Source organism: Lathyrus oleraceus, chromosome 7 (genome assembly GCF_024323335.1).
Source record: "Lathyrus oleraceus cultivar Zhongwan6 chromosome 7, CAAS_Psat_ZW6_1.0, whole genome shotgun sequence".
Classification (NCBI taxonomy): Eukaryota; Viridiplantae; Streptophyta; class Magnoliopsida; order Fabales; family Fabaceae; genus Lathyrus; species Lathyrus oleraceus.
The window spans coordinates 206,768,513-206,781,364 of NC_066585.1; positions in this window are offsets into that span (position 1 = coordinate 206,768,513).

Sequence of the window (12,852 nt, forward strand, 5' to 3'; positions counted from 1 at the left end):
TTCATATTCAATAAATCAATGGACTTTTTCGCATTCAAATATTGCGCTCTTTATTTTTTCCTGCCGTCTTTCGAACAAGCTATGCTTTCTTACACACACTCACGTAACAAATTGCAGATCCGTATCCACTCTGGATCCTATTGATAATAATTCCGCTACTGTTCATTATGACTTTGAAAATCCGATCTACCAAGCCGAAGATGGAAGTGAGGAAGATTGTGAAGTCCCTGGAGAGCTTGCCAGATTGTTACTGCAAGAGGAAAGGACTATACAGCCGCATGAAGAGTCCCTCGAAATCGTAAACCTGGGTACTGAGGTAGACAGAAAAGAAGTCAAAATAGGAGCAGATTTGGAAAGTAGTGTGAAAGTAAGGTTGATCCAGATGTTGCACGACTATGTGGAGGTTTTTGCTTGGTCTTATGAAGACATGCCCGGGTTGGATACTAATATAGTGGTGCATCGGCTGCCTACGAAGGAAGACTGCCGTCCTGTCAAGCAAAAGGTTCGCCGCATGCGTCCCGAAATGTCTGAGAAAATCAAAGCCGAGGTTATGAAACAATTCAATGCCGGTTTCCTAGCCGTTACTTCTTATCCTCAATGGGTTGCTAATGTGGTGCCTGTGCCAAAGAAGGATGGTAAGGTGCGAATGTGCGTAGATTACCGAGACCTGAATAAAGCAAGTCCCAAAGACGACTTTCCGCTCCCGCACATTGATGTTCTGGTAGATAACACCGCTCAACACAAAGTATTCTCATTCATGGATGGATTCTCGGGTTACAACCAGATTAAGATGGCGCCTGAGGACATGGAGAAGACTACGTTTGTGACGCAATGGGGCACGTTCTGTTATAAAGTAATGCCATTTGGTCTAAAGAACGCTGGGGCAACGTACCAGCGTGCTATGGTGGTTTTGTTCCATGATATGATTCATCATGAGATAGAAGTATATGTGGACGACATGATAGCTAGATCTCATGCTGAAGAAGAACATCTCGATCACTTATACAAACTGTTCGAGAGGTTGAAGAAGTACAAGTTGAGATTGAATCCAAACAAATGCACTTTTGGAGTGAGATCCGGTAAACTCTTGGGCTTTATTGTCAGCGGTAAAGGAATCGAGGTTGACCCGGCTAAAGTGAAGGCTATTCAAGAAATGCCAGTTCCCCGTACGGAGAAAGAAGTCAGAGGTTTCTTGGGACGCTTGAACTACATTGCTCGATTTATCTCCCACTTGACCGCTACTTGCAAACCCATCTTCAAGCTACTGAGGAAAAATCAAAAGATGATATGGAATGAGGAATGTCAAGAAGCTTTTGACAAAATCAAGAAATATCTCCAGGAACCTCCGATTCTGATACCACCAGTTGAAGGAAGACCTCTAATCATGTATTTGACCGTGTTAGAAAATTCAATGGGGTGCGTATTGGGGCAACATGACGAGTCTGGTCGAAAAGAGCATGCCATATACTACCTGAGCAAAAAGTTTACCGACTGTGAAACAAGATACTCACTGCTCGAGAGAACTTGCTGTGCTTTGGCCTGGGCTGCTCGCCGACTAAGACAGTATATGTTGAATCAGACCACTTTGTTGATTTCTAGGATGGATCCCATCAAATACATGTTCGAGAAGCCTGCCCTCTCCGGAAGAATAGCGAGATGGCAGATGATCTTAACAGAGTACGATATCCAGTACACTACCCAGAAAGCAATCAAAGGAAGCGTGCTAGCTGATCATTTGGCTCATCAAGCGGTGGACGATTACCAATCTATGAATTTTGAGTTCCCAGATGAGGATGTCATGCTTGTTACTGATAATGGAAAACCTAAACCAGATGAAGGACCCGAATGGGGATCCCGATGGACTATGGTCTTTGATGGATCTTCTAATGCATTGGGCCATGGTGTTGGGGTTGTACTCATTTCTCCCGGAGGTTACCATACACCTCTCACGGCTAGACTATGTTTCCATTGTACCAATAATATGGCTGAGTATGAAGCATGTATTTTTGGACTCAAAGCTGCTATAGATTGGCGAATCAAGTTTTTGAGTGTGTACGGAGATTCGGCCTTGGTAATCAGTCAGATCAACGGGGAATGGGATACTAAACATCCAAATCTCATCCCTTATCGAGAGCAGGTGATGACATTAATCCCATATTTTGAAGAGGTAACATTTGAACATATTCCACGAGAGGAAAACCAGTTGGCAGACGCATTAGCTACCATGTCATCTATGTTCAGAGTCAGATGGGGCAGCGAAGCTCCCATGATTACCATCGGACGGTCAGATGAACCAGCTTACTGTTATGGACTTAACACTGAGAAGGTACAGGAGAAACCTTGGTTCCACGACGCAAGAAGATATTTAGAAGCTCAGGAATACCCTGAAGGGGCATCCCTCAAGGACAGAAAATTCCTGAGGAAGTTCTCCGCTAAATTCTTTCTGAGTAACGGAGTGTTATACAAACGTAATCATGATTCGACTCTGCTTCGCTGTGTGGATAAAAAGGAAGCAGAAAGGATTATGGAAGACATGCATGACGGTATTTTTGGGACTCATTCTAATGGACATACAATGGCCAAGAAGATTCTGAGATCAGGGTATTATTGGTCTACCATGGAAGCGGATTGCCACCGTCACTCCAGAACCTGTCACAAGTGTCAGATCTATGCGGACAAAGTACATGTGCCTCCTGCTCCATTGAACGTGTTGACAGCTCCTTGGCCATTTGCAATGTGGGGCATCGATATGATCGGAGAGATTAAACCTACGGCTTCCAATGGACATCGCTTCATTCTCGTCGCTATTGATTACTTCACAAAGTGGGTAGAGGCGGCCTCATTCGCTTCTGTCACCAAGAATGTGGTGGCACGGTTCATCAAGAATAGTCTTATTTGTCGATATGGCATCCCTGAAAGAATTATCACTGATAATGGTACTAATTTGAACAACAAGATGATTACTGAACTCTGCACGCAGTTCAAAATTAAGCATCACAACTCTTCTCCGTACCGGCCAAAGATGAATGGCGCCGTAGAAGCTGCTAATAAGAATATCAAGAAGATCATACAAAAGATGACGGTAACATACAAAGACTGGCATGAGATGTTACCGTTTGCCCTTCACGGTTATCGCACTTCAGTACGCACTTCGACAGGGGCAACTCCTTTCTCTTTAGTCTATGGAATGGAAGCCGTTTTACCAGTGGAAGTTCAGATTCCCTCCCTAAGGATCATGAAAGAGGCGGGCTTAGATGAAGATGAATGGATTCAGACACGACTCGATCAGATAAACTTGATCGATGAGAAGAGACTGGCGGCTGTTTGTCATGGACAGATATATCAGAAGCGCATGACCCAGGCATTTAACAAAAGAGTCAAGAGACAGGTGTATCAAACTGGCGACTTGGTGATCAAGCGTATCATTCTACCCCAAAGTGATCCCAGAGGCAAATGGACTCCCACATACGAAGGGCCATTTGTAGTTAAGAAGGTATTCTCTGGTGGAGCCATGATACTTGCTACAATGGATGGTGAAGACTTCCCACATCCCGTGAACGCGGACATAGTTAAAAAATACTACGCATAAAAGAGACTCGCTAGATCGACGTATCTAGGCAAAAGTAAGGGCATCCCGGCGAACCAAAAGGGTTCGGGCAAAAATTAGGGATATATAAAAAAAATGTACACCCGGCAAGTCGAAAACCTGAAAAGGCGGCTTGGGCAAAAAAGGGTATCCTGGTGGACTGAAAACCTGAAAAGGCGGTCCAGGCAAAAATTAGGGATTAAAGCGTATGACTATGTCCCATTCTCAGTCAACTTTCATCCAAGTTCGAGGGACTGACCAAGCCAATCACTTCTATCCGACAGCAAGGGATGAGATGCTCGAAGACATAATGACAGTAGTAGGCTTGAAATCAATAGGACTTCTTCCACATAGCTTTCTCTTTGTTTTCGACAATTTCCTCTTACCAGGATTTCTGTCTCCTTGTACACAAATTGCCTGTTTATAGGCCTCCTTTCAAAATCAATACAACCTTCTTGCAAAAAAGATATTTTTGTTTTTTACTTTTTCCGTCTTGTTTGCGTAAACGTCCATTGATTTAATTTGAATTAATATGTGCATTTGAATATGATCAATGTTTATCAAAAATACGTACATAGAATAGCAATAGCAGTTACTACAAGACTTTGGGATCGAGGATAAGGTCTAATCATGCTCCCGATGAGCCCACTACCAATTCTCTTCCCCCAGCAAGCCTGTTCTTCCCCAGAAGAAGTGGGCAGTATTCCCCGGCACAGCCAGCTATCCCCCAACAGAGGTTGGCACCATCAGACAGATTGATCCTCTCCTCCATCCCCCGCCAGGCTCTGTTGAATATTGCCGCCATCAGACCAAGTCAACAACCCCCTGCCGCGAAAGGGTCATCATTACAAGTATCTCCAATCAGTAGATGGGGATTTATTTTCCCCAGTAGAGTCTCCAAGCAGAACTTCTCATACGCATAACTCATTCCTTACATCATTTCACATCATACGCATGCATACAACATTCGCATTTATTTTCGAAAGCATAAAATATCTCATGCATCATGACATGGCATAAAGCTAACCTTTCTTTGCGGGTTAATTATCCTCCTGATATAGTCAAAGTAAAAGGCTCATCCAGGCAGACGCCTTTATCAATCACAGACAAGACTCAGATACATATTCCAGATGCAATTCACGGGAACATTCATTCAGACAGACACCTCTATCAATTATGTACAAGATCCAGATATGTATCTCAGATACAATTCCCGGGACATTCATTCTGACTACAGTTCAGTATCCTCCTAACGATGGCATCTTTAAGCCCATCCCAGACATTTATTGCAAGTACAACATGTACAGATATTATCAGATACAGCCTAACATACGGTTCATTCTGATTCAGCCCAACGTATGATTCCTTCAACTATTTCAAGACGGTCTAATGTACGACCCAATTAAGACCTTTGTCTCCTCAGATGCTACCTAGTGTACGGTACATTTCTGAAGTGTAGTCTAGTGTACGACTACCCCCTTTTTATCATCAGATTCGGCCTAATGGACGGCTCATTCTGCTCTGATACGGTCTAATGTACGACCCAATTAAGACCTTTGTCTCCTCAGATGCTACCTAGTGTACGGTACATTTCTGAAGTGTAGTCTAGTGTACGACTACCCCCTTTTTATCATCAGATTCGGCCTAATGGACGGCTCATTCTGCTCTGATACGGTCTAATGTACGACCCAATTAAGACCTTTGTCTCCTCAGATGCTACCTAGTGTACGGTACATTTCTGAAGTGTAGTCTAGTGTACGACTACCCCCTTTTTATCATCAGATTCGGCCTAATGGACGGCTCATTCTGCTCTGATACGGTCTAATGTACGACCCAATTAAGACCTCTGTCTCCTCAGATGCTACCTAGTGTACGGTACATTTCTGAAGTGTAGTCTAGTGTACGACTACCCCCTTTTATCATTAGATTCAGCCTAATGGACGGCTCATCCTGCAACTCCAATACAGTCTATCATAAGACCCATTTGGATCTTCAACTCAGATACAATCTAGCGTACGATCCGTTCTGATTTTTCATCCTCAGCAAAGTCATCTGCCTAATGGATAGCCCACTCTGGTCTTCAGACACGGTCTAATGTACGATCCATTCTGATCCCTTATCCCCAGCAGTATAGCATACTCTGACTCCCCGACGAAGTCAACAGCATAATGGAGGGTTCACTATACGATCTAGCGTATGACCCGGTATGACACCCATGTCTTCAGATATCGTCTAACGTACGACACAGTCTGAAGCTCCCATCATCAAACTTCCTGGATGGCATCTTTAAGCCCATCTCCATCAAGACCAATTGACAAGCGCAAATTTTCGGGGCATTCTAGTGTTCAATAATCTTTCACCTCCAGACCACGAACGACACATACCATTCTACTCTCTCGGTTCAAGAATATTGAACAGGGGCAGCTGTCATACCCCAAAATTTGCCCATTAATATTTCAAGACATTTCAGGGCACTCCGACTCACTTTATGACACTTAAAGGAACAAAGACCCAGCTCGCGAATGACCCAAATTGGCCTACTCGCTACACGCTCACCTAGTGATAATATGAAAGTGGTTTATTTGGAAGCGGAGGAAAAGGGGTGCAAAAAGAAAGAAAACGAACCAAACAGCAAAGCCCAACCCAAAGTACAAGAACACGGGTGTGGCATCTGTGACGAGCGTTACAGAGGCTGTGACGAGCGTCACGCCTACCCCTGTGACGGGCGTCACACATGGTGTGACGAACGTCACACCGTTCCCCTACTTTTTGGGCGCAGATAATGCTTCGGAGACTTGAAGGTCCGTTGGGCCCTAGATCCACGCGCGCGTTGAAGACCTTTTTTGGCAGCAGGCATGACCTAATGACAACAATATAAATAGCCACCTTGAAAACCTAAAAGGGGGAGCTTTTTCCGAGATTCTTTTTCCTTTGCCGTTTTCGCCTTTGCATTTTTTTCTTCTTTTCCAGCAGCTTAGGCATTGTGTTTTACAAGTGCTACACTATTTCTTTTGCAATTCCGGATTCCCTTTTGGTATTTAGTTAATTCTTTTCGTACAATAGTTTCTACAACGGAAACTATTGTGTGCCTTTTTACCGAATCTAATCTTACGGCGGCAGCAAGGTCACCTCCGCTCAATTCTATCCGATCGGCCAATTCAAGGTTGCGACTCAATCGCAAACAGGTTTGCGTTACTATTATCGCTTTATGTTCCTAATTCACATGTGATATCATAATTGAGATTCATAAATATATTTGAGGCTTTGCATGTAACTTAAGTATGCCTGGATACTTTGAATTGTTGTAATGGATGTCGCTGTTCTTCGTCCTATTGTTGTAACCATGCTTTGTTTACCTATTACTTTGGTGCAACTCTCGATTGCACCCTGATTTGGTATTCTAACCCGTTTGCTGAATTTTGCAAAGGTTCATAGGTCCCGGGAAAAGATTGCTGTTTAGGTCTCCCACTTTATTTGTGGGATACCCTTGTGGAGACTCACCCTAAGTGGTCTAATTAATGTTAATGTGTTCATTTTAATGTCTTAATTTTAATGTATTAATTTTAATGTATTAATTGTAATGCATTGATTTTAGTATGGACTTAACTACTTAATTGACTTTAAAATATGACCTTTAAATAAGTGATCTTGGACCTCTCTTTGCTGCCTTACGGTATTACGGTATAACGGTCATGTCCCGCGAATATGGGGATACCCTTAGCAAAGACCCTTCGATTAAATCATCATAAAATAAATCATGGTCCCTCGGATGTTGCCTTCGAAAATACGATTTTGTCCCTCGATGTCCCTTCGGAGTAGCCTACGGTTAAATGATGATCGTCCCTTCGAATGCTAAGGTATCCTTACAACTGTTGCCTTCAATGACCTATCGATGACCCTACGATGACCCTTCTACATCCCCAGGATAAAACTACTTACTTCTCAATAGTAAGGACAGTTTTACCCTCATAAGGACGGGAAATGCCCGGAAAGACCTCGGACAGGTATAACCTTAATTGCCCATTCATAACATAAAAAAATATACTTTTCGCACCTCACACCTTTCAAACGTCTTCTTTTGGAAAATCACCACTTAGCATACATCCGTACTAGGATCATTGCCGAGTTATATTTTTCTAAACTATTTTCTAAATTAAACGAGATAACCACTTTGTATACATTCATGCAAGAATCATTACAAAGTTAAATTCTCATTTTCAAAACATTTTTCATACATTTCCCAACCACTTTTTTCAAACAAAGAAAACATAAATGATTGAGCAATTAAGAGCCCATGGATAACCATGGATACGAAGGGTGCCTAACACCTTCCCTTTGTATAAAGTACCTCCCGAACCTAAGAATCTAAATTAAGGTCTTTCCTGTTCTTTTCCGCCTTTCCTTATGGGATAAAAGAAAAGTCGGTGGCGACTCTTGCTAACCGCGACATTGCGATTACAAATCCAATAAAGTCCAGTTCACCGTATGACAGGGTTCCTGGAGGAAGATTTGTGATTCTTTCATCTTTTCTTTTTGATGGTAGGTTTTGAGGGTGCTTTATGTGTTATGCTTGTTTCCAATTTCGGTTTTCTTCCCTCTTCTGGTTCTTGGCATCTCTAGCTTTGTTTCGTAAACCCCTGAATTCCACAATCAAATAGCTCGTCCTGATTGTTATGGATATCAACTAGTCAACTCAAAATCAAAATTCTCGAAAAGATAACCTGCAAAAGCCAGAGTGTCATACCCCAATTTTGTCCTACCATCCATTCACTGTCAACCTATTGCATTGCATAGTACTAGTCACTTTCATCTGCATTCATAGCCAACCATTTGGCCCTTGGCCATGGTCATTCATGTCTAGACCTTGTGTTTGGCTCTACTTAATAAGTTCTAATTTCGTTGTTCTTTTACTTGGTCATGTTTAGTTTAAGGTCTCATTTGAATTACCATGTCACTTCCACTTAGGGACTTACATTTTACCATAACATTTTACATTTCATTAATGCATAAGCATGTTTTAAAGGTTCCTTGTACTTCTAAGATTTTGGCCATATAATTTTATTATTGGTTTGATTTAAAAGGCCCGAGTGGTGAATTGACTTTAGTGATGATTTGCATATGTATGAGTTTTTCACCAATTTTGTTGAAGTCTTTAATTCATTTTAAATAAGATTTCCCATATTTGTACTATTTTTGGTGTTAAAGTAAAAGTGTAAAAAGCAATTGATAAAAGAGTTTTTATTTACTTTTTCATAAGTCTTTACATCATGTATTACATCACTTTCTTAAAAAAATGCAAAAATGGAAGGCTTATTACATTATTTGTGTCAAAAAATAATTTTTTAAAAGGAGAAAAACTCCAATTTTTTGGGAAGTCCCCACACTTTTTCCTCATCCATCTTGCATGGCCATCGTCTTTTTGAACTTGACTCATGCCTTTAGCATACCATGTATTATCATCCTTTTTACACATACCCTGCATATCAACAAAAGCACAAGCCAAGGCATGAATAATTTGTAGTAATACGAGTCATCATCAACCATTCACCATACAATAACACTGACAACATCACATACGCACTGAGCCATCATCCCAATTGGAATTCAGATTGAGAATCAAGCCAACTCAAAGCATGTTAACATACATATCCCATAATGAAAAGTGAAAACAATTGGAAACACATGATATCATCACCCATACGCATCAGTATACACACATAACATATTCTACCATCCAAACCAACTAACTAAACTTCAAATTGACTTAATAAAATAAAGTAATGAGAATCATGTGAGATTCATCAAGAAAACCATTAAGCATCATACCATAACACACATATACATCCATTTATTTTCATTAAATTAAAACAAAAGGAAAAATCAAACAAATTAAGTCAGCAAAATGAAAAGAAAAACGTGTGAATGGAAATAATATCCATCCCTAAGTGATCATCCATCATACATCCACAATAATAAATATTCATACAACAAACGCAAATCACTCAAATAACATAAATCACAACTAACTTCTAACACAAATTAATTTTGACCTCTCATCAAAATCTCATGAGGATCACTAATCATATCCTTCCCTCCAAATTCCTATAAATCACTTTCATTTTTCCCTCCATCCTTCACTCCACTCACATTTTATAATGATCTCATAATTCACTCAATGAGGACACGAAAATTCCCCACACTGTACCTCTGCAAAAGTCCTAACCTAACCTCATACTAAAGCTTTTACTAATACTCTTTAGAGCTTCACACTAAAGCTCTAAAAGAGTAGAGCTAAGCATATCTTCTATTTTGGTTCAAACACATCCACAACATACAAAAATAAAGGGAACAAGAGGAGTAGGAAGGAAAAACACATCAAACAGAAGCCATAAAGTAGAGAGAAAAAGGACCAGAGGCTCACCTGAGGTATAATTCTCTCGCTGGAGTTACAGAGCTTCGACGGGGTCGCTTTGTATTAATTTTATGGTTTGATTGATGATTGAGGTCATTTTGTAGAGTTAGGTTTTTGTTTGAGATTTTTGTGATCTAAGGTTTTGAGAGTTTATATGTTGATTTCGATTGTTTATTCATGCTCATAAGGTTGAATTAGGTTAGGTTAAATTTTGTTTTTGTTATCTGGGCACATTCTAAAAAAAATTGGGTGAGAAGTTGATGAACATCATATGATGTTCATCCTTTTCTGGAAATTTTGGTTGTGTGAATCTCAAAGGGTGAGATAAAGTTGGTGTTTTGTTGTTTTCATGGTGGGTCTGGTTGCCAATATGTGTGTGTGTGTGTGAGAGAGAGAGAGAGAGATAGAGAGAGAGAGAGAGAGAGAGAGAGAGAGAGAGAGAGAAAAGTTGGAGTTTGGAACATTTTTCTAATCCCATAGTCTCTAATGCTCATGCATCATTTGTTTTTTTTTTACTGTTTTTATTTATTTGTTTTAAATTCATTGCTACAATAATTAAATAAATAAATAATAATATTAAATAAACATTATAATAAATTAAAATGATATATTTTTAATATAATATCAAACATTTGATTCAACGTCAACTTCGAATTAATGCAAATCATTTCCTTTTTAAAATTAATCGCCTCAAAATGATTTTCACAGTAATTAAACGATTGAAAAAGATTAGTCGTAATTATCGAATGTTCGTATGATGGTCGTAATTATCCTATTGTTCGAACGTCCGTCAATCGCATCAAAACTCTTTTAAATAACTGAATTGAGTTACTTCTTTCGTGGACAAAAAAGATTTAGTTAAACGTATTTGTTCCTCGTAATCCTGAATATTGTGTGATGGCCGTAATTAGCGTCTCGCACAAATACTTCTCATCTGTTAAAGAAACTGGACTTGATTCGCCACACTAATTTCATAAATAATTCGATTGAAAGAGGTTAGATTGAACGTACTTGTCCCTCGTAACCTCGAATGTTCGTGTAATGGTCATAACTAACCTACCGTTTGAATGTTCGCCAATCACCCAAAACATTCTCAATACATCAAAATATCTTCTCGCCCTCGCGCGATCGAACACCTTTTTCAAAAGAACATTGTTTAGTCTGTTCTGCCGCGATACAAACAAACACTTTAAGCCTCCAATTGCAAGAACGAGCAACGTTTCGCTAGAGCACGGTCTAGAAAATCGTTCAAAAAATGAACCCAAAAATACGTAGCTTTTTACACATAACTACATAGCTTTGAATTCCTCATTGTACATGAGGATACGTAGGAGTGAGACCCGCAATCTCGTCAAGCACCATAATAAAAATCTTTTTGCGACCCTTTTTATTTTCCTTTTGAACTTTTAATCATTCGAAGAAAGAAAAAACATAAGCTAAAGTTCTAATCACAAATCTAACTAAATGGTTCCCATTGAGTACAACGGGTGTGAGGGGTACTAATACCTTCCCATGCATAATTGACCCCCGAACCTGAATTTGGTTACGCTGACCATTTTATTTTTCTTTAAAGGGTTTTATGGATACTTTCCCTTTCCTTTGGAATGAATAAATTTCGGTGGCGACTCTATTTTCTATCTTTCAGAACGATCGTAGGTCGTATTTTTTACAATGTGACATAAAGAATATCTGCAACAAGTATAAAGCTAATTCAATCTACTAAGATTATAAAGCTTCACATTCCAGGGAGTCAAACCTTGCAAATCATTGGGGTTGTGGCAAAAGAAGAATACATGCATCAAGAAAGAGTGAATGCCATTTACCTGCCCAATATCAATTCATCAACAATTGAGCAACAAAGAGAAGAAGATGAAAACTATTGTGCATGGGATGATGATGACATCAAAGAAGAATTTAAAGAGAATCAACTTGCAATTGTTGGAAAAAATTTGTCTGAAAAGCCTATGCATAAGAGTTCAATATCTATTGTCCTAGCTAGTATTTGGTGCGATCCAAGAGGAATTAAAATCAAGGAACTTAGTTATAGTTTCTTCCGCATCTCAATATGGAGATATTAAAAGGATTCTGAAAGGCAACCCATGGATTTTTCAGAATGCCTGCTTTTTAGTCAAACAGTGGGATCAATATTACTTGTCCCATAAAGCTCAGTTCTTTCAGGTTCCTATAATAGTTCAGATATAGGGTCTGCAAGAGAAAATAAAAACTAAACAGATGTGCGAGAAAGTAGGTTCTAAAATGGCCAGGTAATTGAAACAAATCTCCATGTGTTTCCTTAAAGGAAAAAGTTATTGGTAGTAGAAAATTATTTTTGATGCAACAAAGCCCTTAAAATGGGGGTTTATATTGGTAGCAAAAAGAGGGAACGTGTTGGATAGATTTTAGGTAAGAACGACTACCAATGTTCTATTTTTGGTGCGGCTTGGTGGGGCACAAGGAGGGATTCTGTATTAGAAGTCTAAAAGATGATAAGGAGGGTTAAGATCAGATCCAATATGGTAGTTGGATAAGGGCTACCGAGTTCGAAAGAAAGATTAAGAATCTTGAGGAATGAAGCAATAATCGATACACTATGATTTCACCAAATACTGGTATGTTCAGCCCAATTCCCGTAGGAATGATTAAGAAAAACTAGTTATGGTTAAATTTTTTGAAGATGATAAGAAAAAGGTAACACAAGAAAAAGCAAAATTAACAATTGCAATACTCAACCAGATTCCTATAGAAGAAGTCAACTCATAACACAAAAGGATACAAAAGGAGGAGAAACCAAAAGCAAATATAGAGATCATTGTGAATCAAACGGAAGACACCTCAATGAGGACTGCTCGGGGCA